Source organism: Heterodontus francisci, chromosome 12 (assembly GCF_036365525.1).
Source record: "Heterodontus francisci isolate sHetFra1 chromosome 12, sHetFra1.hap1, whole genome shotgun sequence".
Taxonomy (NCBI): domain Eukaryota; kingdom Metazoa; phylum Chordata; class Chondrichthyes; order Heterodontiformes; family Heterodontidae; genus Heterodontus; species Heterodontus francisci.
The window spans coordinates 117,861,278-117,878,945 of record NC_090382.1 but is presented as its reverse complement, the minus strand read 5'-3'; positions in this window follow the sequence as shown (position 1 = coordinate 117,878,945).

Sequence of the window (17,668 nt, the reverse complement as noted above, 5' to 3'; positions counted from 1 at the left end):
AAGGCATTAGTGAGACCGCACCTGGAGTATTGCGTACAGTTTTGGTCCCCAAACTTGAGGAGGGATGTAGTTGCATTGGCGGCAGGTCAGAGGAGGTTGACTAGATTGATTCCAGGGATGAGGGAGTTGTCTAATGAAGAGAGGTTGAGCAGTTTAGGCCTTTACTCTCTCGAGTTTAGAAGAATGAGAGGAGATCTAATTGAGGTATATAAGATGATTAAGGGGATTGACAAAGTAGACGTAAAGAGGATGTTTCCTCTTGTGGGGCAATCTAGAACGAGAGGTCATAGTTTTAGGATAAGGGGTAACAGATTTAAAACAGAGATGAGGAGAAATTACTTCTCTCAAAGGGTCGTGAGTCTGTGGAATTCACTACCCCAGAGTGCGGTGGATGCCAGAACATTGAGTAAATTTAAGGAGGAGATAGACAGATTTTTAATTAGTAATGGGTTGAAGGGTTATGGTGAACAGGCAGGAAAGTGAAGTTGAGGCTGAGATGAGATCAGCCATGATCGTATTGAATGGCAGAGCAGGCTCGAGGGGCTGAATTGCCTACTCCTGCTCCTAGTTCTTATGTTCTTATAATCTGCTCTGTGAAAATTGTGTCTTATCAGTACCTGCAGATGACTGGTTTAGCACCTCCAGGCATGTTCAAATTATGGTAATCAGCAGGGAAGTTTTGCTGAACTTTTATAATGTTTAGACCACAACTAGAGTATTGTGTCCAATTCTGGTCACCACACTTTAGGAAGGATGTGAGGGTCATTGAGAGAGTGCAGAGACGATTTACCAGAATGGTTTCAGGGATGAGGGATTTTAGCTACAAGGTTAGCTTGGAGAGGCTGGGGTTGTTCTCCATGAAACAAAGGAGATTGAGGAGAGACTTGATAGAGATGTACAAGATTATGACAAGATTATGACAAGTTTAGATAAGGTAGACAAAGAAAAACTGTTCCCATTAACTGATGGTACAAGGACAAAGAGGGCACAGATTTAAAGGTTAAGACAAGAAATACAGGGGGGATGTAAGGAAGAAATTTTTTCAGCAGTGAGTAACCTGAGACTCACCGCCAACAAGGGTGGTGGAAGCAGAGGCAATCAACAATTTCAAAAGGAAATTGCATGGGCACTTGAGGGAAATTAACATGCAGAGCTACGGAGATAGAGCAGGGGAATGGGACTGACAGGATTGCTCTATAGAGAGGCAGCATGGACTCAATGACCCAGATGGGCTCCTTCTGTACCGTAATGACTCTATGGATTGAATTTTATCATCCCTCTTGGGATGGCCAGGGAGGTGGTGGGAGAGGGGCAATTAAATAGCGAGGGAATAGGGTGGTGGGGGATTGGAGAGCCTGTTGTCTTTCCAGTGCCATTCAATTTTGTCAAGGGCAGTGGTGCTGGGACCATTGAGCTGCCAGCCCTCTCATTGGCTGACAGCTCTTGGGGGAGGGATTCCCATGCTTAAAGGGTTGGGGACACCAGATCCAGGCTGTTAACTGCCTTAGCATCATGAAATGCAGCCAGGGAACCCCAATTGGCAAAGGCGGGGTCCCCTTGCCTTTCTGGCCTGACGTTGAGACCCCAGCCGCCTGGATAAAATTCTTTACACAGAGAGTGGCTAGAATGTTTTTTTTTATTCATTCAGGGATGTGGGCATCGCTGGCTAGGCCAGTATTTATTTCCCATTCCTAATTGCCCTTGAGAAGGTGGTGGTGAGCTGCCTTCTTGAACCGCTGCAGTCCATTTGGGGTAGGTATACCCACAGTGCTGTTAGGAAGGGAGTTCCAGGATTTTAACCCAGCGACAGTGAAGGAACGGCGATATAGTTCCAAGTGAGGATGGTGTGTGACTTGGAGGGAAACTTGCAGGTGGTGGTGTTCCCATGCATTTGCTGCCCTTGTCCTTCTAGTTGGTAGAGGTCATGGGTTTGGAAGGTGCTGTCTAAGGAGACTTGGTGCATTGCTGCAGTGCATCTTGTAGATGGTACACACAGCTGCTACTGGGTGTCAGTGGTGGAGGGAGTGAATGTTTGTAGATGGGGTGCCAATCAAGCGGGCTGCTTTGTACTGGATGGTGTCGAGCTTCTTGAGTGTTGTTGGAGCTGCACCCATCCAGGCAAGTGGAGAGTATTCCATCACACTCCTGACTTGTGCCTTGTAGATGGTGGACAGGCTTTGGGGAGTCAGGAGGTGAGTTACTCGCCTCAGGATTCCTAGCCTCTGACCTGCTCTTGTAGTCACGGTATTTATGTGGCTATTCCAGTTCAGTTTCTGGTCAATGGTAGCTCCTAGGATGTTGATAGTGGGGGATTCAGCGATGGGAATGCCGTTGAATGCCATGGGGAGATGGTTAGATTCTCTCTTGTTGGAGATGGTCATTGCCTGGCACTTGTGTGGCACGAATGTTACTTGCCACTTATCAGCCCAAGCCTGGATATTGTCCAGGTCTTGTAGCATTTCTACACGGACTGCTTCATTATCTGAGGAGTCACGAATGGTGCTGAACATTGTGCAATCATCAGCGAACATCCCCACTTCTGACCTTATGATTGAAGGTAGGTCATTGATGAAGCAGCTGAAGATGGTTTGGCCTAGGACACTACCCTGAGGAACTCCTGCAGTGATGTAGAACTGGTTGAGCTGAATAATATAGATGCATTTAAGAGGAAGCTAACTATGTACATGAGGGAGAAAGTCATAGTGGATAAGCTGCTGGGGTGAGATGAAGTAGAGTGGGTGGTGATTGTGTGGAGCATCGACCCGCCGAGCCCAATGACCTGCTTCTGTGCTGTAAATTCTATGCAATATATTTCTACATTGTTTTCTTATTCTTAAAGGCCTAGAGCATAACAACTTTATTACATGTCCAAGCTGTAGATGAAGCTTTTTAAAAGTTGGATTTTTTAAATATTTGTTGTTTGGCAAGATTTGGTGCACTTTTCTCACAGATGGACATATGGGGGTGAAATCACTGGGCCCTAGCTCACATCAAACAGCCATATGCAAAGAGTTGCCATTTTTGATGAAAAGTCACAGACCTGAAACATTAACATTAACTCTGTTCCTCTCTCCACAAATGCTGCCTGACCTGCTGAGTATTTCCAGCACTTTCTGTTTTTATTTCGGATTTCCAGCATCTGCGGTATTTTGCTTTTATTTATGCGGAGGGATTGTGTCAGAGAATTGGCACTGCAGGTAGTAGTGCTAGCACCATGCACACCCCCATTGAACCCAAACTGCTATTCAAAGTGAACAACATTAGTTACGATGCTTCAACCAATATGAGTATTGGGCAATCTTGATGGAACAGCTGTTTCAATTGTATATTAATTGTATGCAGGTGATTAGCTGGGGATTCACTTGTGCCCCTATAAAAAAGGAACAGACTGAAACTGTGGTGATTGGATTAGGAGGTAAATAAAAAGGTGTGCAAAGATTGGCTCCAGTTCTATCCTTCACCACCTGGTTTTCTGGAAAGTAACAAGCTACTCATCATTTTCCTTTGATTGTATCTTTGTATGTAACTGATGAATCTACCCTATAAACTGTAATAGCAGCAAGCAATAAAATAAATAGAATGTATTCCAAGGTTTAGCATGTAATTTTGTTGAGGGCCCTGCAATCATGATAAACAATAGTCATATATTTTCTTAAAAAGTATTCTTTAGATGGACCTTCGTGAATCCAAACTCAAGGCATGTCTCAGTATTGGCATAACCACAAGCATTGACCTCTCAACTGGGAGAAACCCCATATCAAATGGTAAGCTTGATTGGCATTTATATTTGGGTTACTCAGGGGGCAGCTATTATTCCAGGCCAAGACATTTGGCAAGAAGAGGAAGAATGTAGGTTTTGCTCAAAGACATCTCATTTTGGGTTAACCGATTACATTTAATAATATTGTGACAATCGAAGATAAATACAGATGAGGAAGCCATTGAGCATATGTAAATGAACCTATATTCCAAGAATAGCATTCATGTGCTTCTTAAATGATTCTGTGGGTTTGCTGACATAATTGTATCTGGAGTTATTTCCACACGCTGATCCCTCCTTGTGTGAAAAGGTTTCCTGATATCAATCCTAAGTTTCCTTTTGCTAGGATTAGAATAGGCAGGGATGCAAATGGTGCAAAAATAACCAACACATCCTTTGCCAATAAATACTGTCTACATGCTGCCAAAGGCCACAGGCCAGACAAATGCTTTAGAAACCGTCCTGACATGTATCAGCAATCTGCAATCCAGACGTAATTCATAATTCCCTTTGTTAAAGGGACAATGCCATGATGGTGAAGCATCTTTTAAATTATTTCATGAAGTTTATAAAGAGGGAGGATCAGCAAAGTGATTACATCATTGGTGACTGATCACATCTGAAGTTAAAATTTAAAAATCTGAGACAAACACAAGAATCCCTCATTGTAAACCTGCCCCTTATCACTGGGCAATGACCTGACAATTTCTGAAGCAAACATTTGTTCCATAACCTCAAACAACTGAGAACGTAATCTTATTACAGATGTATTTACTTATCTCGGCATCATTGTGGCTTTGCAGTCTAATGATAAGTTTGCTCATCCATTAAAGGTCTTGTTTTTTTGTTTTGGCATATTCTAATGTATCTGACTTTGACCTAGTCATGTCCATAATGTGATTATGGCAATCTTCAAACTAAGCTTTTGAATAGCAGAAGATTTTAGAGCCATTTTTGAACCAATGAAAGCTCAGTTCCTTGGCTTTTTTTTTGGATGCTTTTTCCTCTTTCAAAATGGTATAAGCCAAGAGGAAGAGGGAATATGGGGGAGAGGAAAGTCACTTTCTCCAGTCGCTATGCGAGTGATGTCACAATACAGTGGGGAAATGTCTTATGCTTATTATATTTAGTGATGTTGCAGAAGCATTCTAAAAGAATGTTTTTGAGATTTCACCAAAGATAGCAATTGAATAGGAACACTTTTAAATTAATTTTATGAATTCACATGCGCAGGAAGTCATTTTCTTGATTAAGAAAGTATTTGCATTTACTTAGAGCCTTTCATAGCTCCAGGAAGCCCCAAGGCAATTCAGCAAAAGTAAATTACTTCTGAAGTATAGTCACTGTTGTTTTATTCGGACATGAGACAGTCAATGTGATTGTAGTAGCTCCCACAAACAGCAATATGATAAATAACTAGCTAATCTGTTATTGATGATATTAGCTGAGGGATAAATGTTGGCCAGCATTGTGGGAGACCTGGAGGCTACCGCTGAGCTACATTCTGCTGAGTTGCTTGCACAAAGCTCGCTAACTGCCAGCAATTGTCCATGATTGGCTCATTTGAATAAATATTCTTAGCTGCCTGTGCACTTTCAGCCTTGCACAGCAAGTTATCTTCATGAAAGATGCACAAACCCTGGCTAGCACGTCTAATTGAATGGTTTGTGTGCAATTAAAGGTAAGTGGTGGCATAGGGGGTCAAATATTGTTTTAGCATTTAGAAAGCTTAAAAGTGAATTTTAAATATTTGTCATCCTTTACATAGCCTCAGAGAAGAAGTTCAAGACACAAAGGAAGTGAAAGAAAACTCAATTTGGAGATATGGGATAGGCAAGTGAAGGAACTGATTTTCTATGGCTCTATGGTATATCACCTGATCCCCTGTTTGATGGCTGGCAGCTGGATTACGTGGATGGAGATGAAACATAGAATTAGGGTAAAAGAGTATTGTTTTGATTAGTCAGAAAGGGTTGGAAGTGATGTATCCCAGAGGTGTGTGCCAGGTCCATTTTGTTCGCAGTGCTAAGTTGGCAGAAGCCTTACCTATGAGTCAGAAAGATTGTGGATTCAAGTCTCACTCCAAAGACAAGAGCTTAAAGCCTAGTTAACTGCAGAATCACAGAATCATAGAATAATACAGTGCAGAAGAGGCCCTTCGGCCCATCGTGTCTGCACCGATGCATTAAAGACACCTGACTTGTCTACCTAATCCCATTTGCCAGCACTTGGCCCATAGCCTTGAATGTTATGAAGTATTGAGGGAGTGCTATATTATCTGAGGAGTTGCCTTTAAGATGAGAATTAAATTGAAGCCCTGTCTCTCCTCTTAGCTGGATGTAAAGGATTCCATGACACTATCCAAGGTAGAGTCGGGAACTTCTTCCAGGAGGCTTAGCCAGCATATATCCCTCAACCAACATCACTAAAAAACAGATGATGTGGTCAGCATCTCCTTACAGCTTGTGGGGCCTTGCTGTCTGCAATTTGGCTGCCATGTTTCCTTCATTGCTGCTTTGGGATATCCAGACAACATGAAGGCCCTACATAAATGCAAGTTCTTCATTTAATTTGGAATTGGCCAGAGGGAGCTCAATCACTAAAGCAGTAAAATGACCAAAGATACTTTGGGTTTTATAACTAGAGGCATAAAGAACAAGACCAAAAAAGTAATACTAAATTTATAAAAAATATTGCTTAGACCATACTTTGAGGACTGTGCAGTTTTGGGTTTTAAAGTGGATATTAAAGCCATGGGGAGCAGACAATGTAAATTCACTAGAATCATGCAAGGGATGAGAAAATATTGCTAAAGGAGAGACAGGAGATATTGATGTACAGAAGCAGAAGAATTATTAAAGTTTTTTTAAATCATGAAGAGTTGTGATGGAGTGAATATAAAAATATTATTTCATTTGCTTAGAGAGTCAGTGATACAGGAAGGGGCTTACCATTTAAAAACTGCCAGTGAGAGAATGAGAAAGGAGGTTTAAGAGAATTGTCTTTATGTAGAGTATTGTTGCAGCATGAAATGCCCTACCAAAGGTAGCGGCTAAGGCAGAGATAATTTTTATTTATTTATCTATTCAGTCATGGGACATGAACATCACTGGCGATACCAGCATTTATTGCCCATCCCTAATTGCCCTTGAGAAGGTGGTGGTGAACTGCCTTCTTGATCCACTGCAGTCCATGTGGGGTAGGTCCACCCACAGTGCTGTTAGGAAGGGAGTTCCAGGATTTTGACCCAGCGACAGTGAAGGAACGGCGATATAGTTCCAAAACAGGATGGTGTGTGACTTGGAGGGGGACTTGCAGGCAGTGGTGTTCCCATACATCTGGTGCCCTTGTCCTTCTAGGTGGTAGAGTTCACGGGTTTGGAAGATGCTGTCAAAGGAGCATTGGTGCGTTGCTGCAGTGCATCTTGTAGATGGTACACATTGCTGCCACTGTGCATTGGTGGTGGAGGGAGTGAATGTTTGTGGATGGGGTGCCAATCAAGCAGGCTGCTTTGTCCTGGTTGGTATCGAGCTTCTTGAGTGTTGTTGGAGCTGCACCCATCCAGGCAAGTGGAGAGTATTCCATCACACTCCTGACTTGTGCCTTGTAGATGGTGGACAGGCTTTTGGAAATCAGGAGGTGAGTTACTCACTGCAGGATTTCTAGCCTCTGACCTGCTTTTGTAGCCACAGGAGTTATGTGTTTATTCCAGTTCAGTTTCTGGTCAATGGTAACCCCCAGGATGTTAATTGTGGGGGTTCAGCAATTGCAATGCCAGTGAATGTCAAGGGGAGATAGTGAAATTCTCTCATGCTTGAGATAGTCATTGCCTGGCACTTGTGTGCCGTGAATGTTACTTGCCACTTATCAGCCGAAGCCTGGATATTGTCCAGGTCTTGCTGCATTTCTACACAGACTGCTTCAGTATCTGAGGAGTCACGAATGGTGCTGAACATTGTACAATCATCAGCGAACATCCCCACTTCTGACCTTATGATTGAAGGAAGGTAATTGATGAAGCAGCTGAGGATGGTTGGACCTAGGACACTACCCTGAGGAATTACTGCAGTGATGACCTGGGGCTGAGATGATTGATCTGCAACAACCACAACCATCTTCCTTTGCGCTAGGTATGACTCTAACCTGCGCAAAGTTTTCCCCTGATTCCCATTGACCTCAGTTTTGCTGGGGCTCCTTGATGCCATACTCGGTCAAATGCTGCCTTGATGTCAAGGGCAGTCACTCTCACCTCATCTCTTGAGTTCAGCTCTTTTGTCCATGTTTGAACCAAGGCTGTAATGAGGCCAGGAGCTGAGTGGCGCTGGCAGAACCCAAACTGAGCCTCACTGAGCAGGTTATTGCTAAGCAAGTGCTGCTTGATAGCACTGTCGACGATATTTTCCATCACTTTGCTGATGATCGGGAGTAGATTGATGGCAGTAATTGGCTGGATTGGACTTGTCCTGCTTTCTGTGTACAGGACATACCTGGGCAATTTTCCACCAGAGGGAGGTGGTTGTCTGGAATTCACTTCCAGAAACAGTGGTGGAGGCAGAAACCCTCAAATCATTTAAAAGGTACCTGGACCTGCACCTGAAGTGCTGTAACCTGAAAGGCTATGGACCAGGTGCTGGAAGGTGGGATTAGATTGGGCGGCTAGTTTTTTCGGCCGACGCAGACATGGTGGGCTGAATGGCCTCCTTCTGTGCCGCAGTTTTTCTATGGTTCTATGAGACCACATTTTGAGGTATGCCTGGTGCTGCTCCTGGCATGCCCTCCTGCACTCTTCATTGATCCAGGGCTGATCACCCAGCTTGATGGTGATGATAGAGTGAGGTGATGTGGCGGGCCATGAGGTTACAGAGTAACAATCGAGTTCCTCCACAGCATTCTAACCCCAGAGTTCCAATTCTGCTGCTCCTGCAGGCCCACAGGATGGTCTCATAAATGCCTAGTTTTGCGTTGCCAGTCCTGTTCAAAATCTATCCCACTTAGCATGGTGTGGTGCCACACAACATGATAGAGAGTATCCTCAATGTGAGGTGACCGGATTTGGTCACCACAAGGACTGTGCTGTGGTCACTCATATCAATACTGTCATGGACAGATGCATCTGGACAGGTAGATTGGTGAGGATGAGGTCAGGTAGGTTTTTCCCTCTTGTTGGTTTCCTCACCACCTGCCGCAGACCCCGTCTAGTAGCTATGTCCTTTAAGGCTCGGCCAGCTCGGTCAGTAATGGTGCTACCTAGCTACTCTTGGTGATGGACATTGAAGTCCCCCACCCAGAGTACGTTCTGTGCCTTTGCCACCCTCAGTGCTTCTTCCAAATGGTGTTGGATGTCAACATGGAGAAGTACTGATTCATCAGCTGATGGGGGCGGGGTGGGGGCAGTAATCAGTAGGAGGTTTCCTTGCCCATGTTTGACCTGATGCCATGAGACTTCATGGGGTCCGGAGTCAATGTTGAGGACTCCCAGGGCCACCCCCTCCTGACTGTATATCACTGTGCCTCCACCTCTGCTGGGTCTGTCCTGCCGGTGAGACAGGACATACCCCGAGATGGTAATGGCAGTGACTGGGACATTGTTTTTGAGGTATGTTTCCATGACTATGACTATGTCAGGCTGCTGCTTGACTAATCTGTGGGACAGCTGTTCCAACTTCGACACAAGCTCCCAGATGTTAGTCAGGAGGACTTTGCAAGGTCGCCATTCGGTTTCATTCTTTATTGACTGTGTAGCAGTTTGATATGACTGAGTGGCTTGCTAGACCATTTCAGAGGGCATTTAAGAGTTAACGACATTGCTGTGGGTCTGGAGTCACATGTAGGCCAGACCAGGTAAGGACAGCAGATTTCCTTCCCTGAAGGACATTAGTGAACCAGATGGGTTTTTACAAAAAATTACTGTAGTTTCATGACCATCATTAGGCATGATTTAATTCCAGATTTATTAATTAAATACAAATTTTACCTTTTGTCATGGTGGGATTTAAACCCATATCCCCAGAGCAATAGCCTGGGTTTTGGGTTACTACTTTAGAGATAATACCACTACACCACCACCTCCCCCAACTGGTTCATTTGTACAATCGTATCTTTTGAGGAAAAGTTGGATAGATGGTTAAAAAAAAGGAAAATACGGGGCTTTGGAAAGAGAGTAAGTCAGTGCGATTCGTAGAAGTTTTCTCTGCCAAAGTGCTGGCACAGGATTGATGGGTCAAATGGACTCATTTTGTGCTGTAAGCATTGATGGTTGTGTCTTCCTGCAGTCATAGAGAATAAGGAAAATAAATGCGTGGACAAAAAAGAAAACCTTGTGTTTATCTAGTTCTTTATTGTGTCTCAGAAACATTTCAAAGAACTCTATGTCAATTATTACTGAGGTGCAATAATTGCTCTAATGTAATCAAAATACAGCTGATAATTTGCACTTAATAAAATCCCAAGAGCCACAATTAAACATTGGACCAGTGAATCTGTTTTTGGTGATGTTGGTTGAATGAGGAATGTTGGTCTGGACATTGGGAATTACTCCCGGTTCTTCTTTAAATAGTGTATTGGGATCTTTTACACACTCCTGAAGAGTGAGTTGATACTTTAATTCAACATCCCATCAAATAGATGGCCAGGTAAATCATCAGAGACTCCCTTGATGGAATGGATTGTAATGTTACAGGAGCATGGATCGGCCTGATTAATAGCACTTCTATTCTATCAAGCCCAGAAAGTTTGGGCCACTGAACTCTGCAGCCAGTTTTGCAACCTGAGCTTTTATCAAAGGAAATTCTGCACCGAGTTGAGTTTCTTGCACATACTTCTAACAATGAGCAGTGTGTCTAGCAACACCACTGTATCAGTTAACGGGTTAGAGATGGGGTGCGATTTATGTCGAGACGCACGCCAAACAGTCTATTTTACAGCAAAGAAAGTTTAGTTACTCAGCAAACAAAATCTACTTAAGTGGTGCATTACAGAAAACTGTCCACAGTCTATTTAAAAAAAAGCCTCTATGAACTACAGTAAACTCTTAACTGAAACTACAGCAACATATCCTCTAAAAGCAGGATTATTTTGTCAGCTAAATGCAGCGAGTGAAGGATAGTTACAAAATATAATTGTGTACCTAAATTCAATCCCAGGCACTTACAGCAGTCCCAAAAACAGAAAATGTTGAAAATATTCAGCAGATCGAGCAGCACCTATAGCGAGAGGAACAGAATTAACAGTTCCAGGTCCGTGACTTTTCAGCAGAACTTGAAATCTGAAACTTAAATCTGTTTCTCTAATAACACAGATGCTACCAGAACTGCTGTGTTTGCGGCATTTTCTGTTCTTATTTCTGAGTTCCAGCAACTGTAATATTTTGCTTTTGACCTATAGCAGTGTGTGATTTTTTTATTCATTCATGGGATGTGGGCATTGATGGCAAGGCCAGCATTTATTACCCATCCCTAATTGGCCTTGAGAAGGTGGTGGTGAGCTGCCTTCTTGAATCACTGCAGTCCATGTGGGGTAGGTACACCCACAGTGCTGTTAGGAAGGGAGTTCCAGGATTTTGACCCAGCGACAGTGGAGGAACAGCGATATAGGATGGTGTGTGGATTGAATGGGAACTTACAGGTGGTGGTGTTCCAAACCATTTGCTGTCCTTGTCCTTCTAGGTGGTAGAGGTCGTGGGTTTGGAAGGTGCAGTCTAAGGAGCCTTGGTGTGTTGCTGCAGTGCATCTTGTAGATGGTACACACTGCTGCCACTGTGCATCAGTGGTGGAGGGAGTGAATGTTTGTGGATGGGGTGCCAATTAAGATTGACAGATGAATTACCCAATCATCCCCATTTTGGCCAGGAATAGTGGTGTCACTATATGCAGCCAACAATGAGTGGTCTCTCAGTACTACACTGAAGTGTCATCTCAGATTATGAGTTTAAGTCATCACTGGGGCCTAACAACATCTTCTGGCTCATAAGCAAGTGTTGTTTAAATTATTAATTCACACAATATGGGCATTGTATTTATTGCCCATCCCTAATTGCCCTTGAGAAGGTGGTGGTGAGCTGCCTTCTTGAACCGCTGCAGTCCATGTGGGGTAGAGTCATAGTCATAGAGTCATAGAGTCGTACAGCACAGAAACAGGCCTCCCGGCCCACCGCGTCCATGCCGACCATAATGCCCATCCATACTAATCCCACCTGCCCGCACCAATTCCATATCCCTCCATGCCTTACTCATTCAAGTACCTGTCCAGATGCCACTTAAATGTTGCTACTGTTCTTGCCTCCACCACCTCCCCAGGCAGCTCATTCCAGATACCCACTATTCTTTGTGTGATAATCTTCATTTCCAATCAATTTGTGTGTCAGGTGGCTCGGTTGGTTGCATTCTTGCCTCTGAGTCTGAAGATTGTGGGTTCAAGTCACTCCCGTACTTGAGCACAAAAATCTAGGTTGACATTCCACTGCAGTACTGAGGGCATGCTGCGCTGTTGGAGCTGGGTGTCTCTGTCGTATGCTGCTGCTCACACCCTGGGGGTCTCTGCCCTGCGCCCCTCACATCCCCCATCCAATCCCAGCTCCCTGCCACCCTGGGTTTCTCCACTCTTTGCTGAGCACTGATGGTGATCTGAGGCTTGTCTTTTTTCCAGGACTCGGGGGCATGTTTGATAAGAAGAGCCCAGTGCAGCCGGAGTTGAGTGGTTCCTTCTCCTATGGCACCCTGGAGAACAGTGCCAATCCCGTCGATAATCAGCAGCTGCAGGCCCTGCCTGAGGCACAGCAGGAATGGAACTCCCCTCATTCAGTCATCGAGTCAAAGCTGGACTGAGCTCCAAGCCAGACAGGAGCAGGTCAAAACTGGCCCACTCGGGTCATAGGTGTCTCGGCTCCCAATGGAAATTCTCTGCATTTCTCTTCTTGGACACTGTACCCTATGATTGATTGGGCAGCATCAAAGGCTGAGTGAACCAGTACCATCCCTCAAGCTCCCACAGTGCTGTTAGGAAGGGAGTTCCAGGATTTTGACCCAGTGACAGTGAAGGAACGGCGATATAATTCCAAGTCAGGACAGTGTGTGACTTGGAGGGGAACTTGCAGGTGGTGGTGTTCCCACGCACATGCTGCCCTTGAAAATCTTTCAAATATTTGATTGTTCAATTAAAATTTAATTTTATTTCATTTTGAGGAGGCGGCTATTACATTAATAAAACTATTTCTGTTGTCGCAGAAGCTTTGGTATTGTCCATGTGCCACAGTGAATAAGTTAGAAACGTCTAAAACCAATTAATCCAGGGAGGCTGTCATTTTCCTGGGCACATTTAAAATAAAGCAGTTCATGTTGAAATGACTTGAGTGAGCTGTTTATCAATAGCTTATTTTTCAGAAGTACTTTCAAAGTATGTAGTGTGACAACCGTTTAACAAACTCAGAAGATTTTTAAAATTCATTCTCAGGATAAAGGAGTCACTGGCAAGGCCGGCATTTATTGTCCATCCCTTGAGAAGGTGGTGGTGGGCTTTCCTCTTGAACTGCAGCATGTCTGTGTGGTGAAGGTACTTCTACAATGCTGTTCGGTTACGGAGTTCCAAAATTTTAACTCAGCATGATATATGTCCAATTTGGACTGATGTGCGATGCGGAGGGATATTTGGAGATGATAGTTTTACCATGCACCTGCTACCTTTGTCCTGCTAGGTAGTGGAGGTCACAATTTGTGAGGTGCTGCCAGCATATTTAAGAATTAGGATTTATGTCTGAAATTTATTGGAGAGAGCTCTCTGGTTCTGTTTCGATGCTCCTTTTACTGGTTGTATTTGCCTGGTTTACAGCACATGAGCACATGATCTCTGGTGTTTTCCTATTTTTAAAAAGTGTCGACTCTTGTCATTAAAATAACAATGCATACAAAAAAATCTTGTGCTTGTGGGCCTGAGGAATATAAATTAATAAGAAGTGTAACTATGTGGCAATATGTAATCTGCTAGGTCATGTCGCTAAGTGGCAGTAAAATGTAAGCTCATCTGATTGTGCGATAATGTAAATTGGAAAGTTCTGGTCCTTTGTGATAGTACTCAAATTGTAATGTTACACTACTAAGTGGGAATATGCAAATCATAATATGCACTGAAGTACTAATATGCAAACTGTGAGGTCAAACAATTATATGACAATACACAAAATGGAGAACATTAGGGTCGACGAAAAGTAATAACAAGAAATGTTGTTTTCAATGACTAGTTGAAGGGAAGCCGTGTCTGTGCAGCACATTGGAGCTTTACCCCACTCTGCCTTGGAAAGAAAAGAAAAACTTGCATTTATATAGTGCCTTTTCACAACCTTAGGATGTCCCATAGCATATTACAGCTAATGAAGTACTTTTGGAGGATACTTTGTTTTTTCTCTCCACAAATGCAGCCTAACCTGCTAAATATTTCCACATTTTTCTGGTTTTGTGTACTTTTGGAGGGTGGTCAGAGTTGTTATATAGGAAACAAAATACATGGGACAGTAAAACAAATGTTCATGTCATTAACTCCCAACAGAAATCAATGATGTCACTTTGGGTAATGTTATGTAATGTTATGTAACCTCAATTATGTTTCCCCAGAGGGAGACAGTCAGATCACCAGTTAGTCAGGCTGCTTTGCTGCACTTACTATCAGGTAGCATCATGGTATTGGTGGAGGACTGGAAACTCCATTCCATTTGTTGAGCTGCGAAAAGTAGATGGGAAAATAGTTCAAAGAGGATAAAGGGAGTACAACAATAAAATCATACAAAACAAACTTGTAAAATATAAAGTGTTACAAGAGTTACGTTTTTTCTTTACATGTGAATCTATATTTTTAAAAAAACTAAAAGAAGACATTGAAACATCTGGAGATAGCTGAACATTGTGGATGGTTTTTTTTAAAAAAAAGCAGGGTCAACAAGAGGTTCTTGGTTTTGACCAGGAAACAAAAACTGGAAACCAGGTGATTTCAAGGAAATCTTGTTGTGACAAGAGAGAATTTATGACTTAGCAGGAGACTTGCTTGGAAATGTAGCTTCATTTTGACTTTAAAAAGTCAATGGGTTTGGACTAAAACAGGCAATTGGAATTTGAGATGGACCTGCCACAAGTTCAGAAGAAAAAACAGAAAGCTATTACCTCTCTTTAAAGAATCCCTGCTCTAGAAAAGCAAAAGCTTGGATGAAGTGGTACTGTTGCCTCCTGTAATCTCGAAGATATCCTGAAAGCTTGCAGAAACCTTGCATCTTTAAAAAAAGGACTTTTGCATTGAATATGTGTGAGAACTGACTCCTGTTGCTACACACCTAATGGAAGACCTATGTGAAGCCTTCTACAGTTGAATTTCTTTGAATGTTTACTCAAACAGACTGATCATCAACCTTGCCTGGGAAAATTCCTACTGGCAGCCAACTGATTGACTTTGGGACACCTCGGTAAACCAAAGAACTTCCTTCCAGGTCACTGCAGTCTAAGTTTTTTTTTATTCCTTCTATTTCTTTGAAACAGCTGGAAAGAAAAATCCCATTTTTTCCTGGTTAACTGGTTTTTGGATGTATGTGCTTGTGTGTGAGGGCTAAGGAAAAAATAAGGAGCTTTAATATTTCGATTCACATATATATTTACTTCATTATTGGTTAAGACTTAGTCTTATAATAAATGAATACTTTTTTTGCTGATTAAAGAAATCTGGTTGCTGTGCTTTATTCCGGGGATAAATAGAGTTTCAAATTGGCTGTTTCGGTATGTGAGAAAATTTATTGATAGGTTGTGACCTGTGGAGACGTGGGATTGAATTAACAATGCACTCCTCCCGGTCACAACAAGTCATCGAGGTGTGTGAGCTTCATTGATGAAACTGTCCACAGTTTTCTGTCCATTAACCTTAATATTCCTGCTTTAGCAAAGAAACACGTAAACCAGGAAGCTCACAGGTTTGAACCCACATCCGTGCTGAGTGAGCTGATCTCAATCAGAGGTAGGGGTGCCACAATAATCCAAACTATCCTGTGGTAGAAGAAATTAACTCGGCATCTGCTCTTGATGATATCCCGTGATTCCTTATGAAAGGCACATGTTTGGCCATTAGGTTTAACTTTGATTTCCTTATGGTGAAATAGGTTGATGACACTCACTATTTTGTTCAATGTCTGAAGAAAATAATATTAACGACTACTTATGGGCAGGTCACTGAAGAGCCTTCCCATAATATGAGTCGCTCACAAAAAAATCAAGTAAAACATCCCAAGGCCCTTCACAGAAAACAAAATTTGCCGTCGAACCACATAAGAAGATATTAGGACAGGTGACCAAAAGCTTGGTCAAAGAGATATGTTTTCAGGAACATCTTAAGGGAGGAGAGAGAGAGTTTGGGGCAGAAAGGTTTATCAAAGATTTTTTTTATTCATTTGTGGGATATGAGCGTTGCTGGCAAGGCCAGCATTTATTTCCAATCTCTAATTGCCCTTACGAACATAAGAATTAGGAACAGAAGTGGGCCATTCGGCCCCTCGAGCCTGCTCCGCCATTCAATAAGATCATGGCTGATCTGTTTGTGTCTCGAATTCCACACTCCCATCTACCCCCGATAATCTTTGATTACCTTGCCTAACAAGAATCTATTTACCTCCACCTTAAAAATATTCAGTGACCCCGCGTCCACCACCTTCTGAGGCAGAGAGTTCCAAAGTCGCACAACCCTCTGAGAGAAAAAAATTCTCCTCATCTCTGTCCTAAAAGGGCGACCCCTAATTTTAAAACAATGCCCCCTAGTTCTGGACTCACCCACAAGAGGAAACATCTTTTCCACATCCACCTTGTCAAGACCGTTCAGGATCTTATAAACTTCAATCAAGTCTCCCCTCACTCTTCTAAACTCCAGTGAAAACAAGCCCAGTCTGTCCAACCTTTCCTCATAAGACAACCCGCTCATTCCAGGTATCAATCTGGTAAACCTCCTCTGAACCACCTCCAATGCATTCACATCCTTCCTTAAATAAGGAGACCAAAACTGTACACAGTATTCGAGATGTGGTCTCACCAATGCCCTGTATAACTGAAACATAACATCCTTACTTTTATTTTCAATTACTCTCATAATAAAGGATAGTATTCCATTAGCCTTCTTTATTACCTGCTGTACCTGCATACAAACTTTTTGTGACTCATCCACTAGAACACCTAGATCCCTGTGCACTTCGGAATTCTGCAGTCGTCCTCCGTTTAAGTAATACTCCGCTTTTTTATTCTTCCTGCCAAAGTGAACACTTCACATTTTCCCACATTATACTCCATCTGCCAGATTTTTTCCCACTCACTCAACCTATCTATATTGGCCTGCAACCTCCTTATGTCCTCTTCACAACATACTTTTTTATCTATCTTTGTGTCAACTGCAAATTTAGCTACTATGCCATTGCTTCCCTCACCTAAATCATTGGTATAAATTGTAAAATGTTGAGGCCCCAGCACAGACCCCTGCTGGACTCTACTCATCACATCCTGCCAATCAGAAAAGGACCCATTTATGCAAACTCTCTGCTTTCTGCCGGCCAGCCAATCTTCTATTCACCCTAATATGTTACCCACTGCAACATGAGCTCCTACTTGCACAATAACCTTTTATGGGGCACTTTGTCAAATGCCTTCTGGAAATCCAAGTACAGTATGTTAACGAGCTCCCCTTTATGCATGGCACATGAAACTCCTTCAAAGAACTCCAACAAATTGGTTAAACATGATTTCCCTTTCACAAAACCATGCTGACTATTCCCAGTTACCTTGAATTTTTCTAAGCAACCAACTGCAACCTCCTTAATTTTCAATTTTAACACCTTCCCCACAACAGACGTCAAGCTAACTGGCCTATTGTTACCTGTTTTCTGCCTCCCCCGTTCTTGAATAG